Source organism: Pelophylax lessonae (genome assembly GCF_965119305.1).
Source record: "Pelophylax lessonae genome assembly, chromosome: 6".
NCBI lineage: Eukaryota > Metazoa > Chordata > Amphibia > Anura > Ranidae > Pelophylax > Pelophylax lessonae.
Genome location: NC_138773.1, coordinates 136,849,813 through 136,865,637, shown reverse-complemented (window position 1 = coordinate 136,865,637; position 15,825 = coordinate 136,849,813).

Sequence of the window (15,825 nt, the reverse complement as noted above, 5' to 3'; positions counted from 1 at the left end):
GGGGAGAAGAGCTAGTAACAGTGAGTTACTGCTCTGTGTTTACATTTTGTGATCGGCTGTGAATGGATTCACAGGCGATCACATAGTAAACAGTGACTGTTTACTACTGCTGGTGACTAGCTGTGTTCCTAGGGAACACAGAGCCACCGACATGACCGCGCTGCGCGCTCCCGATCGCGCATGCGCGGTCTTAGTGTAGCCCCTTAATTCTTTTGTGAAGACTGAAGAGAAGAAATTATTTAACACCTTCGCCTTCTCGCTGTCTTCTGTGGCAAGATTGCCTTCATCGTCTTTTATGGGGCCAATGTGTTCTGGCCTCGCTTTCTTACTATTTATATACTTAATAATTTATTGGGGTTTTTTTTTTTTTTTACTCTCTTCCGCTATATGTCTTTCGTGTTCTGGATTTCGCCTTTACATTTCTTATTACACTCTTTGTAATGCTTGAATGCCCCTCAGCCTTGTATTTTTTTGAAGGCCTTTTCTTTAGTATTAATATGCATTTTTATGTTGGAGTTTAGCCCCCTAGGGTTTAGTTTTGCTCTTTTAAATGTATTTCCCTTTGGAATGCACTGGCCAATCCCTTTGTTAAGTATGCTCTTGAAGCACTCCCATTTTTTCTCCGTGTTCTTTGTCCCTAGGGTTCTATCCCATTTGATATTTTCTAGCAAAGAGAGCAGTCTTGGGAAATTGGCTCTTTTGAAATTCAGTGTCCTTATATTACCCTTGTGTTTCCTATTACTATGATTAATACTGAAACTAATTGAGCTATGGTCACTGTTTCCTAATTTGCCCCGTATTTCTATATCCGTGATCAGGTCTGTATTGTTGGTAATCAGTAGGTCTAGTACCGCATTGTTCATTGTTGGTGCATTCACCCTCTGACCCATAAAATTGTCCTGCAAAACATTTAGGGTGCAGATTCAGAAACAAATATGACACCCAAAGACTGGAAAATGGAAGGTAGTATAATGTCATGATTTAAATGAAAGGTGGACACTACCTTGGGCAAAAAACCTGGGTATGGACATAAAATCACCCTATCTTGATGAAATATCAAGAATGGCTCTTTACAAGAAAGAGCTGCAAGTTCCGATACTCTTTTAGCTGAAGTTATCGCAATCAAAAAGATGAATTTTTTGGTCAAAATAACCAGAGGAACTTGCCCCAGAGGATCAAAAGGCTGTTTTCGCAAAACTGACAAAACCAAATTTAACCACTTAAGCCCCGGAGCATTTGGCTGCTCAAAGACCAGGGCCCTTTTTTTCAACTTGGCACTGCGTGACTTTAACTGACAATTGCGCGGTCATGCAATGCTGTACCCAAACAAAATTTATGTCTTTTTTTCCCCACAAACAGAGCTTTCTTTTGTTGGTATTTGATCACCTCTGCGCTTTTTATTTTGTGCGATATTAATAAAAAAAGAGCGAAAATTTTGAGAAAAAATGACATTTTCAACTTTGTCTTTTAAAAAATATCCAATATACTCAATTTATGTCATATATTTTGGCCAAAATGTATTTAGCTACATGTCTTTGACAAAAAAAAAATCTCAATGAGCGTATTTATTTTATTTTTTTTCCAAATGTCTTTATTGTAAAATAGGAATGAACATGAGAGTATACATAAACAGGTGAACAAGCCGATCAACATTCTCAGTGTTCATGATAACATCAACATGTGAACAACAATGAACCAAGGAGCATGAGTTTACATCGAGTTACATTTACATTCCATAACAGTATAATGGTAGGCTAAATTTACGGAAATTGATACACAGTTTATGATGAGGATATGTATTAGCAGTGATGTTAGTAAAGGAATATGGATGTACTCCTGTTTACACAAGAATCATATAATGTGGGGGAGTAGGGGGGGTGCATATGGGGAGAGTTAGCAACAAGCACCAGCCCTTCCCTGTGAGAGGGGGGTGTAGGGAAGGAAAAAGGGGAGGAAAGGAGATGGGGGGGGGTGTATGTGGGGCGTGAGAGGTGGTTCAAGATCTGTTTGTATGGGTTCAGATAGAAAACGGATTCTGACAGAATAAAAAGGATTAGTGTCACATAGATTATGCGTTTTGTATGGATGGGAATCGGATTATCTCATAATTTGTGCGTAGGCTTTTGATTTTTTATAGAGGGACCAAGGGTTCCATGTGGAGGCAAACTTAGTAGGAGTGTCGTGTGATATTGCTATGAGTTCTTCCATTTCTGCAAGTCTGTCGACTTATAGAAGGCATCTGGGGAGCCCCTCAGTGTCTTGGGATACACAGTCTTGCCTCATTTACTAAAAACATGCTGAGTGATTTTCAATGTTTTTTTATTGGCTGTAGGAGGGAGAAGGTAGGTGGAGGGGAGAGACTAATATGAGTGTTAGTGATGTTTTGGATGGTTTCTTGGACTTGTTTCCAGAATTTTACTATGAGAGGGCAATTCCACCAAATGTGCAAAAGGTTGCCTTCATTCGCATGGCATCTCCAACATTTGTTTTCTATGGCTCTATTCCATTTATGAAGCATAGATGGTGTTCGATACCAGCGGGAAAGGAGTTTGAAATTGTTTTCTTGGGTGGAGACATTGACGGACCCCTTGTGGGCCGCATAAAAAAATTTTGACCATTGTTCATCTGTCACAATGGTCAAAAATTTTTTATATGTTGTATTTTGTATTACAGTTGTATTTGAAGGTCAGCCGACCAAGAGTCACAAAAGTATCCCTCTCCCGGGGTGATATTTTCTCACAGGATAGAGTATAATTTTGAGATGAAATGTGGTTTTGGCCGGGGATCTAGACAAAGTTCTTCAAAAGTAGTTAACTTAATTGGTTTAAAAAGTGGAGAAAAAAACTGCGCTAAACCCAATAATGGAGGGCAATTGATGTCCTACTAATAATGTGTATGTTATGTGACAATAATAAAGTGCAAAAAAAAACAATATAATAATCAATATAATGACGTCATCTGAAGCCGTCCGTCTGATGACGTCAATTCTATGATGAAACGCGTCAAGTTATAACGCCTCGTTCTGGACCCGGAGCTGAACCGCACGCCATTCCCCCACTTCCGGGTAAGGCGCAACTCCCATTTGCAGACACTACAGACAGCCGCAAGGCATTTCAGTCTGCAAGGGAGTTTAATCAAGGGCACCAGTTTGTTTTATCCAGTTTTTTATTGTGATTGTGTGAAGCTTTTAATAAAGATGAAATTTTTTAAATCGTCTGCACCATGAGGAGCCTCTTTTCTTCTTCCATATCCTGAGTGCAAATAGGCGAAAGCTGCGGACCCCCACGTATCTCCAGAAGACCGGAACCGCCAAGGATAAACATCTTACCATTTACCACCGGCGGTGAAGTGGAGGGTCACACCACTACTGCATTTGTGTATACACTAGCACCTGTTATAGCTGCACTAAAAGGACTTTATGCACTATTTGCACTATTTAATATTTGCACCATTTTATTATGGACTTTAATATCTCACTTATGTGATCAGTTGTAAGCACTTTTATTTGCTGTTACCACATCGCACTTTATTAGATGAGTAATATTATATTGATGGTATTTATATATATATATTTTTTATTTAAACATAATTGTGACATATTCATTACATTTTTACAATGTAAGGCACAAAGTAGCAATACCTTAGCACTATTATATTGATTATTATATTGTTTTTTTTTGCACTTTATTATTGTCACATAACATACACATTATTAGTAGGACATCAATTGCCCTCCATTATTGGGTTTAGCGTAGTTTTTTTCTCCACTATTTAACATCTACATTTATTGTTTGAACTAGCGGCTTACCCTTCCATATTTAACAAATGTATACCCCAGTGGTGCGAGTGATACAATAATAACAACTTAATTGGTTTGCTGAGTCCTCTTAGACTTAGGGTGATAACGTTTCTTAATCGGATATAGTTCCAGAATGGAATATTTGCATAATTTGGAAGGGATTTTAGATCTTCCAAATTTTGCATTCGTCCCTGATGTAGGAGATGGATGATTCTGGTATTGTCATTGAGAGAGTGGTGTGCAAATTGTATAAAAAAGCTATTATATCCTATATTATAAGTCTGGATTTTGTAATATAGGGGTCATGGGTCCGGGCGTAGATGCAATCTTTTGAGTTGTAGTGATGCGATTAAACCATTATAGGGTTGGTCCGATAAATTGATATTTAAAGAGGTCTGGTGGGATTTTTTTAAATGAACACCACGGGGCACTTGCTAATGGGATTAGAGAAAAATAATGTTCCAAAACTATTCAGTCTTTGCAACCACTTTGTGTATTCCATTCAACAATGCGCTGTAAATGACAGGCTTGTGAATACTTTTGTAGATCTGGGACACCCAAGCCACCCTCTAGTTTCGGTTTTGTAAGCTGGGTAAGATTAGTTCTGGGTGGCTTGCGTGCCCATATGAAGGTTCTTCATTGAGAACGGAGTTGTTTGAAAAAGGATTGTGGAAGATGGATTGGTAAAGTTTGAAAGAGATATAACAATCTAGGAAGGACGTTCATTTTAAAGATTGCTGCTCTTCCAAGGAAAAGTTTGCTTTGTGCCATGATTTTAAGTCTTGGTCAATGCTTTTAATTAAGGGAACATAATTTTTCTCAAATAGGGTGTTTAGTCATTTTTGGAGTTGGATTCCCAGGTATGTAATAGCATCAGAAGTCCATTTGAAAGGGAAGTTTTTTTCGCAAAGTTTGACTTGGTGATCAGTAAGAGTGACGTTTAGTGCCTGGGATTTCGAGTCATTTATTTTGAGATTTGACAAGTTGTTGTCATTTCTGAGTGTTTGCAGGAGATGGGGGATGGAAATATTGGGATTGGAGAGGAACAGGAGGATATCGTCTGCGAAAGCTGCAATTTTAAATTGTTTGTGATCAATCTGTATCCCCTGTATGTTTTCGTTGGTGCGAATAGAGCGTAATAGGGGTTCTAGCGTTAATATAAAAAGGAGAGGGGAAAGGGGGCATCCCTGTCTCGTACCATTTGTAATGGAAAAGGCGTTTGACAGGAGGCCATTGACCCGGACACTAGCTGATGGGTTACGGTATAATGCCATTATGAGTGTCAGGAGTCTGGGTCCCAGGCCAAAGGTTGGTCAGTACCGCTTCAAATAGTCCCAGGCCAACCTGTCAAACGCCTTTTCTGCATCTAGAGAGAGAAAGAATCCGGGTATTTTTTTGGATGTCAAGTAGTGGTGAATGTTAATCGCTTTCAGAGTATTACCTCTAGCTTCTCTTCCTGGGATGAAACCAACTTGATCTGGGGATAAGAAAGAGGGGATAAATGGGAGTAGTCTATTGGCCAAAATTTTTGCATAGATTTTTAAATCTACATTTAGCAGGGAAATGGGTCTGAAGTTAACTGGTTGATTGTTGTCTTTGGCGGGTTTGGGAATGACGGAGATGTGGGCTTCTAGAAGCGATGGACTTTTATAATTAGAGAAGGATAGAGAGTTAAATGCTTTTAGAAATGGATTTACTAGAATATTTGCAAAAGTTTTGTAGTAGACAAATGCAAACCCGTTAGGACCTGGACTCTTACCTAATTTCATTTGTTTGATAACTAGGTGGAACTCTTCAGCTGTGAGGGGTCCGTCAATGTCTCTCGATTGATGTGATGTCAGTTGATCAAGACCATATTTTTGAAGAAATGTCTTGATTACCTGTTGTCGGTCTATGGGAGAGTTAGGTTGATTACATAGTTACATAATTACATAGTTAGTGAGGTTGAAAAAAAGACATCAGTCTATCCAGTTCAACCCATGATGTGCGTGTGTGTTTGCTGTTAACTGAACATTGTATACCCCTGTATGTTGTGGTCTCTAAGGTGCCCATCTAATAGTTTTTTGAAACTATCAATGCTTCCTGCTGATACGACTGCTTGTGGAAGAGAATTCCACATCCTTACCGCTCTTACAGTGAAGAACCCCTTACGCATTTTAAGGTTAAACTGCCTTTCCTCTAGTTTTAGTGAGTGGCCACGTGTCTTATTGTATTCCCTTACTCTGAATAGTTTGTTCCTTATGCTAGGGTCACCAGTACAGTATTTATACATTGATATCATATCCCCCCTCAATCGTCTCTTCTCCAGAGAGAATAGGTTCAGTGCTTGTAGTCTTTCCTCATAGCTGATGTCCTCCAGTCCCCCTAATTATTTTTGTTGTCCTTCTCTGGACTCTTTCCAATTCCAGCACATCCTTCCTGAGGACCGGTGCCCAGAACTGGACAGCATACTCCAGATGTGGCCGGACCAGAGTCTTGTAGACCGGGAGAATAATCTCTTTATTTCTGGAGTGAATCCCCTTTTTTAAACATCCCAGTATTCTGTTGGCTTTGCTTGCAGCGGCTTGGCATTGCATGCCACTGCCAAGCCTGTTGTCTACCAGTACCCCCAAGTCTTTTTCCATCCTAGACTCACCCAGAGGTTCCCCCCCCCCCCTAGTGAGTAGCTTGCTTTCTGGTTTCTGGCCCCCAAGTGCATTACTTTACATTTTTCAACATTAAACCTCATCTGCCATGTAGTTGCCCACCCCGTTATTTTGTTCAGGTCCGCTTGTAAGGTTTACACATCCTGCCCAGAAGATATTGGCATGCTTAGTTTAGTATCATCCGCAAATACTGAGATTGTACTAGATATCCCCTCCTCTAGATCATTTATGAATAAATTAAACAGGATTGGTCCCAGGACCGAACCCTGGGGGACCCCACTTTCCACAACCGCCCAATCCGAGTACTCCCCATTAATCATCACCCTCTGGACTCTCCCCTGGAGCCAGTTCTCTATCCAGGTACTCACCTTATGGTCCATACCTACCTTCCTTAGTTTGTACAGTAAGCGTTTGTGGGGAACGGTGTCAAAAGCCTTTGCAAAGTCCAGATACACCACATCCACAGGCTTACCTTTATCTAGGTGGCAGCTCACTTCATCATAGAAGGTTAATAGATTGGTTTGGCAAGAACGATTTTTCATGAATCCATGCTGATTACTACTAATAATACCATTTTCATTACTAAAGTCTTGTATGCGGTCCCTTAACATCCCCTCCAAAATCTTGCAGACTACAGATGTTAGGCTGACCGGCCTATAGTTACCCGGGATACACCTCGGCCCCTTTTTAAATATTGGTACCACGTTGGCTTTTTTCCAATTAGCTGGCACCATACCCGTCTGTAAACTATCCTTAAAGATCAAGAATAATGGTCTGGCAATCACCTGGCTGAGCTCTTTAAGAACCCTCGGGTGTAAGCCATCCGGTCCCGGTGATTTATTTATGTTAAGTTTCTCTAGTTTAGTTTTAAGTCTATCTCCTGTTAGCCATGGCGGCACTTCCTGAGGTGTGTTGTTTAGTTCGGCCTTACAAGCTGGGTTAGTGTAGCCCCCCGATTCTTTTGTGAAGACTGAAGAGAAGAAATTATTTAACACTTCCGCCTTTTCTCATTCCTCAGTGGCCATATTTCCTTTGTCGTCTTTTATGGGGCCAATGTGTTCTGGCCTCGCTTTCTTACTGTTTATATACTTAAAGAACTTCTTGGGGATCTTTTTACTCTCCTCCGCTATATGTCTCTCGTGTTCTATTTTAGCCGCCCTGATTTCGTTTTTACATTTCTTATTACACTCTTTGTAATGCTTAAATGCTGCCAATGACCCCTCAGTCTTGATTAACATCATCTTTCAGGTTATATCATTTGGAATAATAATTGGCGAATTTGTTAGCTATTTCGTTGTTTGCAATGAGTTTGTCTCCTTGAGATGAGATTAGAGAGTGGACCGTGATGTTTCCTTTTTTGGATGCTAGAGCCCTGGCTAGGTATTTGCTGCTCTTATTGCCAAACTCATAGAATAGTTTCTGGGAGAGTGTAAAACGTTTCCTAAATTTTTTGTTAAGTTAGTTTCTGAGGAGTTGGCGGGATTTTTCTAGCTCTGTCAGGGTGTTTTTGGGCTTTAGATCTCTTATGGAGGGATTCCAGAGAACTGATGTTTTCTATAAGGGAGTTGATGAATTTCTGTTGAGATTTCTTTCTTTGTGCTGCCAATTTAAGGAGCTAGCCCCTAATTGCACATTTGTGAGATTCCCATTGGGAGAGCGGGGAAGAGTCTGGAGTGTCATTAAGTTGTAAGAACTCTGTGAGTTGGGAGGAGATACCTTCTATATTTGTGGGTTTTGCTAATAATGTGGAGTCTAATCTCCAAGTTTTTGTAAATTGGACCTTGTTTGGAAGGGTGATTTGAAGTGTTATGTAATGTTCCGGTACCTTTGGTACCCTAAATTACACTTTCCACAAGTGTATGCGCCCTACCATTTACTTTTGGAAAGGTGCGCATACACCTTTAAGACTGGAGCTGTCATCACTCAGCGCCGGACTAGATGGCTATTTAAGGCGTCGGTTCTCACTCACATGTGTTCGTTCAAACACCCTTATCTGGATGCTAACCTTGCTTGAAGCTTCCATGCTTGCAAGCTTACTTCGCTGATGGAACCTCGCTGCGCTGATCCCTGTATCCCGCTACTGGATCATCCGCCTCTTTTGAACCACCCTTCGGCTGTATCGCTAATAGTGCTAAGTACCCCGCAGGGGAATTCTCTATAAACTTATACTAAGCTTACACTATCTAGCTCTGCATAGTAAAGACTGTTTATTACATCTGCATAAACTAGATTGCTAGCTCTTGAGACTACTGCTACTTTTCTGCACTGGGTTGATCTCTTTTGTATGTCCACCTGCTATTCTATCATCTGCTATCATACAACATTGCTAAACCTTCCTGCATCCATCTGCTACTGTCTCACCTTCAAGTGTCTATCACCTATCACCTCCACTCAACCTATCCCTCAACCTTCATCATTGTGTTACCACATACATAAAGTCACTCTAGGAACCAGCTTGCTAATTGTGTGTATTTACTGGCTGAATTAAGACCTTCCACACATGATGAGTCATTGAGGTTGGGAATGGTATCTCAGCATCTCTCTTACATGACTGCTGACGTGGAACTATTTCTGCAGCTGAAAATCCACACCATATAAGAAACGCAGGAGCGTTACAGATTGAACGAACCTAAAAATGGATTCAGCAGAAATAGCCACTCAGGTGACACAATTAAAACAGCAAGTATCTGCGTTAATACACTCACTTGCTGAATTAAAAGAAGACAATCAGGCTCTGTCGCAGCAGGTAATTAGACTGACACAACTTACCTCTGCTCAGTCCCCTGAACCCAAGATAAATCCCCCTTTGGTATTTACAGGCGATCGCAAAAAATTTCGCGAATTTAAAAACGCATGTGAGTTACTTTTTTTGTTAAAACCTCGTACCTACCTTACTGATCACATTAAGGTTTGTACTATTATTTCTTACCTATCAAACGATCCTCGAGCCTGGGCAGATTCTCTTTTTGAGAAAAACGACCAGCTTCTCAACTCCTATGCCTTGTTCCTGGCAGAGCTCACTAGCCTATATGATGACCCCAATAGGCAGAGTACTGCTGATCTTCAGTTAAGATCCTTGAAACAAGGAAGGAGGCCTGTGGAAGACTTTGTCGCAGAGTTCAAGAGATGGACCCTTGATTCAGAATGGAATGATGCATCTCTGAAAACCCAATTTAGGCTTGGCCTATCAGAAGCCGTTAAGGACGAGCTCGCCCGAGCGGATCTGCCAAAAACCCTGGATGCACTAATACAACTCAGTATTACCATAGATAGAAGACTACGAGAAAGAAAGGCTGAAAAGATGGGAATGCCATTATCCGTTTCCTCTCGGAGTCTGGCCGTTGACCCCGCTCCTATGGAGATAGGAACCATACGCCCACCGCTATCAACTATGGAAAAAACCAAAAGACGAAATGAAAATCTCTGCTTGTACTGTGCATCCCCGGATCACAAGATAAACGTCTGTCCCCTAGTCAACAAAAAGAAGGGTGAGTGTTCACATGTCTCCCTAGGAGGATTGACAACTTCATTCACTAACCCTTACATTTCTGTTTTTTTGACATTACAGTGGGACCAGAACAGGATTACTACTAAGGCCATGATTGACACAGGATCTTGTGGAAATTATATGGATATATGTTTTGCTGCTTTAAATAAAATTCCTATTATTTCTAAACTCAAACCTGTCTCAGTAAGTCTTATTACCGGTGTTCCGTTATCCTCTGGTCCGATCACCGATCAGACACAAGCACTTCTAGTCACTATTAACGAGTCTCATAGGGAGACTTCTACCTTCGATTTAATACCATCACCCCACTTTCCCATTGTGTTGGGACTTTCCTAGTGACCTACACACCTGCAGATAAGAACAAAAAGGCGGATGCACTATCACGACTAACTGAAGAAAACTACTTTGAAATCCCTTCCGTTCCTATAATACCTCACAAACGCATTATTGGAGTTGTCCGTTCCTTAAAGGAAGAGGTTCTGCATGGTATAAGTTTGGATTCACCCCCACCACAACTAAATACTGATGCAGAAGGCTTCCTCTACTACAACGACAAACTTTACATACCACCTACCCTACGCACCAAGATCTTGGAATTATCGCATGATGTGCCTATGGCAGGACATATGGGTATGACAAAGACTTTCAATTTGATTTCTCGACAATTCTGGTGGCCTGACATGAAAACATCTATACAAAAATTCGTCTCTTCATGCAATGTCTGTGCCAGATCCAAAACTGACACTACGAGACCATCCGGTCTACTATGCAGTCTACCAATACCCCAAACTCCATGGGAGGTTTTGTCATTGGACTTCATGGTAGAATTGCCTCCTTCCAAAGGATTTAATACCATCTTGGTGTCAGTGGACCATCTGACAAAGATGGCACATTTCATTGCTATTCGCAGACTACCTTCGTCCAAACAAACGGCAGAACTCCTGATGAAACATGTCTTCAGATTACATGGTATCCCAAAAACTCTTCTGTCTGACCGTGGATCCCAATTTATTTCTAAATTCTGGCAAGAACTATGTCACATACTACGGATTGAGCGGAAGCTCACTTCTCCTTACCATCCGCAGACCAACGGACAGACTGAAAGAGTCAACCAATGCATCGAGCAGTATTTACGTTGTTACACTTCTTACCAACAGGATGATTGGTTGGATCTTCTCCCCCTGGCAGAATTTGCCTACAACAACGCAACTCACAGTACAACCAAGCAGAGTCCGTTCTACTTGAACTATGGGTTCCATCCCTCTATTCTCCCTCCACGCATCCTTCCTTCAAATAACCCAGTAGCCTCAGACTATCTTACCCAAATAAAGGATTCTCTGGGTTTACTAAATACTACCATTGCACACGCTCACAGTCAACAAAAGAAGTACTATGATCTTCGTAGAAGACCTTCTCCACAGTATACTATCGGGGACCTCGTTTGGCTCTCAACAAAAAACTTGAGACTGAAGATCCCTAGCAAAAAGCTTGGACCTCTGTTCTTGGGACCTTTCCCAATCAAGAAACTTATTGGAAAAGCTGCAGTGCAGCTTACATTGCCAATGGACCTAAAAATCCATCCCATTTTCCATGTGTCGCTACTGAAGCCCCATGTTCCGGACCACGGAATAAGGCCTAATATTCCACCTCCCCCTCCTGTACAAGTTGAAGGTGGAGACGAATACGAGATAAAAGAGATTCTGGATTCTCGTATCTACAGAAGAAGACTTCAGTACTTGGTTAGATGGAAGAACTATGGGCCCCAAGACGACACCTGGCTAAACACCTCTGACATACATGCCCCTAGATTAATCCGCAATTTTCATGCGAGATACCCAGACAAACCAGCTCCAGAGGCCTTCAGGAGCAGGCCTTAAGGGGGGGGGTATTGTAATGTTCCGGTACCTTTGGTACCCTAAATTACACTTTCCACAAGTGTATGCGCCCTACCATTTACTTTTGGAAAGGTGCGCATACACCTTTAAGACTGGAGCTGTCATCACTCAGCGCCGGACTAGATGGCTATTTAAGGCGTCGGTTCTCACTCACATGTGTTCGTTCAAACACCCTTATCTGGATGCTAACCTTGCTTGAAGCTTCCATGCTTGCAAGCTTACTTCGCTGATGGAACCTCGCTGCGCTGATCCCTGTATCCCGCTACTGGATCATCCGCCTCTTTTGAACCACCCTTCGGCTGTATCGCTAATAGTGCTAAGTACCCCGCAGGGGAATTCTCTATAAACTTATACTAAGCTTACACTATCTAGCTCTGCATAGTAAAGACTGTTTATTACATCTGCATAAACTAGATTACTAGCTCTTGAGACTACTGCTACTTTTCTGCACTGGGTTGATCTCTTTTGTATGTCCACCTGCTATTCTATCATCTGCTATCATACAACATTGCTAAACCTTCCTGCATCCATCTGCTACTGTCTCACCTTCAAGTGTCTATCACCTATCACCTCCACTCAACCTATCCCTCAACCTTCATCATTGTGTTACCACATACATAAAGTCACTCTAGGAACCAGCTTGCTAATTGTGTGTATTTACTGGCTGAATTAAGACCTTCCACACATGATGAGTCATTGAGGTTGGGAATGGTATCTCAGCATCTCTCTTACATGACTGCTGACGTGGAACTGTTTCTGCAGCTGAAAATCCACACCATATAAGAAACGCAGGAGCGTTACATGTTATCGGGTAGTGGTCAGAAATGAACATTGGTTCAATGGAAGTGGAATTAATGGAAGTGATGTCTTTTTGGGATATGAAGAAATAATCAATTCTAGAGTATCAATTGTGAGAAAAAAGTATAATCTTTGGTGGTAGGGTTGCATAGACGCCATGAATTATGTAGGGTAAGATCTTGAAGCTGCAACTTGATTCAGCATAGAGCCGCATAAGGTAAAGAAGATGTACCTGTGGATGTATCTTCCAGCGGATTTAAAGCTACATTAAAATCACCCTCCAGAGATCACAATTCCTTCTTGGAAAGAAGCAAGAGAGGCAGTTATGTCTTTAAAAAAGGAAACTTGTGCATGGTTGGGACTGTATATGTTGGCAATGTTGATGGGGGATTGCCAGATTGTTCCTTTGATTAAAATGAATCTGCCCTCTGGGCTAATAGTTGAGTCAGATATTTCCAGAGGTACATTTTTGGAGATCAGGATGGATACTCCCTTAGTTTTTGCAAGAGAATTGGTGGAGTGGAACATGATGGGGAAGTCAATTGGTTGAAATTTGGGTATGTTGTCAGATCGAAAGTGAGCTTCCTGTAATAGAACCACATCTGCCTTTACTTTCTTCAGATAATGCAAAAATTGAGATCTTTTCTCTGGTAAGTTAAGACCTTTAGTGTTAAGAAAGACCAGTTTGAGTGTAGCGGGTTTAGTTATGTTGTCTTTTCTCGTGCAGGGTAGTATATGCAAACTGCGAGATGGAGCCACCTCAGTACACTGTTAGTTCGGGTCTATAAAATGATTGAAGTGCAAATTTAGTGTGTGAGAGAGTACGGAGGGGAATAGGTGTGTAACCTAGTTCACTTAGGAGGTAGTGAAGCTATAAGGGGTGGAATGTGGGGTAAAAATAGGAGGGTATCAGGTTGGGAGAGAGTGACCGACGGTGATTCTAGACTGGCTAAAACACCAATATTTGTCAGTATTTTTAGTTCAAGAGAACTTGAACTGGACGGGTGCGTGGAAGGATTAGGAGAATGACAGCAAGTCAAAATTTAGTTAAGGGTCAGGAAAAGTCATGCGTTGCACACACAGTTACTCCATAATTTAAGATTTAATTAGCAATATAACTTGGGATCCAGGGATCCTTTGAACTTTAATTGATGATTAACTGGGGGGATGGCTTATTCAGCAAAATGTTTTGAATATATACCATTATAAGAACGTGCTACAATTATAACAGAGATGAATTGCTACCTTATGGGAATGCTCATTATTTAAGTACTGAAAATCTATGCGTAACAGAGATTAAGATTAACTGTAATATAAACCGTGTTTGTAGATTCTTTATGTGAAGAACAATAAGTGCTTTCTCCAGATTTTACATTAATGCAGGTGGTTATTGCTGGTGATATAGTGGTTATGACTTGCATTAGTGTAACATATAAGCACGTATTATTTATAAGAAGGAGAAAGAGATAGATCTTGTCCTCTTAAACAATGGTGTTTAAACCCAAACATGTGTAAAATAAGAGAAAGAGTATAAGTTGAAGAATCATGCCTTTAGTGAAAGCTTTTCAACCTGAAGAGTATAAGTATGAGAATACTTATGGGCTGAGGTTAGATAATGCAACAGCGCCATCTAGTGGATCATAACAAAAGCATCTAAGATGGAAAGACCGTAATATGAATATAAAAGAACATTACAGGCATTTCTATTTTACCTTCAACATTTTCTGAAAGATAATGAAATAGAAAATTAGTTAATGGCTTTAGATTAATCAGGGGCTTAGATGTGAATCTCTGGAAATGTAGAGCAATTGGGATGACATAGTGATTTAAAGAAGAAGGGCTGAGAAATCAGCATGAGGGAGAGGGGATGAAAATTGGAGCTATGGAGGAAGTAGGCGGAGTCCTCAAGCGCAGACATGTCTGGCTGATGCTCCACTCCTAGGGGACAGAAAACCACATACAGCAGCGGCTGCCTGCCGAATATTCGCTCAGTTTTTATAGCATTAGTACAGGAAACTGTGCTGTACATAAAGGTATGGTTTTCAGCGGGTCTCGGACTAAATTTAAGTCCAAAAGTGGCAAGGAAGTGCTGTCCAGAGCCTCAACTAAAATGGTGTCGGCTCCCTCTCCCTCAGCTGCCTCAGATTTACCTCACAGCGCTGACAGAGCAGTGAAACTATTCCCTCCTCTCCTCACATATCAAACTGAAAGCAGTACCTCAGTTTCACAGGATGAAAAGGACATTGAGTCATTCTTTCCCAATATATTATCACATATTGAACGTATGTTTCAAAAGGCACTTAAACAGACTTCTGGCCATATTACTAATAGCCTGACTAAATAGATAAGGGAGCTGGGCACACACATAGCTAATCTTGAAACAAGGATAGAGGATATTGAGAATTTTACACAGGACCAAAATACAGAAATTGAGAATCTTAAAGAGGAAAACTTAGTACTTCAGTCTCGTCTAGAAGATTTTGAAAACAGGGCAATACGCTCCAATTTGCGCATAAGAGGCATTCCTGAATCCATAACTGACTTACAAGCGACAATGTTAGCCTTGTTTCAGGAATTACAACCTGCTATTTCAGTCGAAAGCCTGGAAATGGACAGAGTCCATCGCGCCTTATCTCCTAAAAAATCAGAGGGTCCACCCAGAGACATCATCATTAAATGCCATTATTACCGTACAAAGGAACAGCTCTTATCAGCTGCTAGAGAAAAAGGATCCTTAAATTTTCAGGGTCACGGATACCAATTCTTCGCGTATCTGTCTCCTGTCACCATAAATAAAAGAAGAGCTCTAAGCCCCGGTTCACACTTATGCGATGCAGGAAGGCTGCGAATTTGCAGCCTGTTCCCGCATCGCAAACGCACCCCTGGCAGTTCACACTGCCATATGCGATACGCTGGGGGTGTCAATGTAATCTTAACGACACCCCCAGTTTGATCGCATATAGCAGTGCGATCTTACAGTTCGCACAGGATCGGATCGCACAAGCGTGAACCACTGTGCGATCCGATCCTGATGCGGCTGCAAAAAGGGTCCTGTGTGTCTTTGCTGCAGATGCGGTGCGAATTTAGCCATACAAAGTGTATGGCTAAACTCGCACCGGACAGCTAATCGCATGTAATGAAGGAGCAGTGCGCTCCGACATTACATGTGATCGCCGCAGC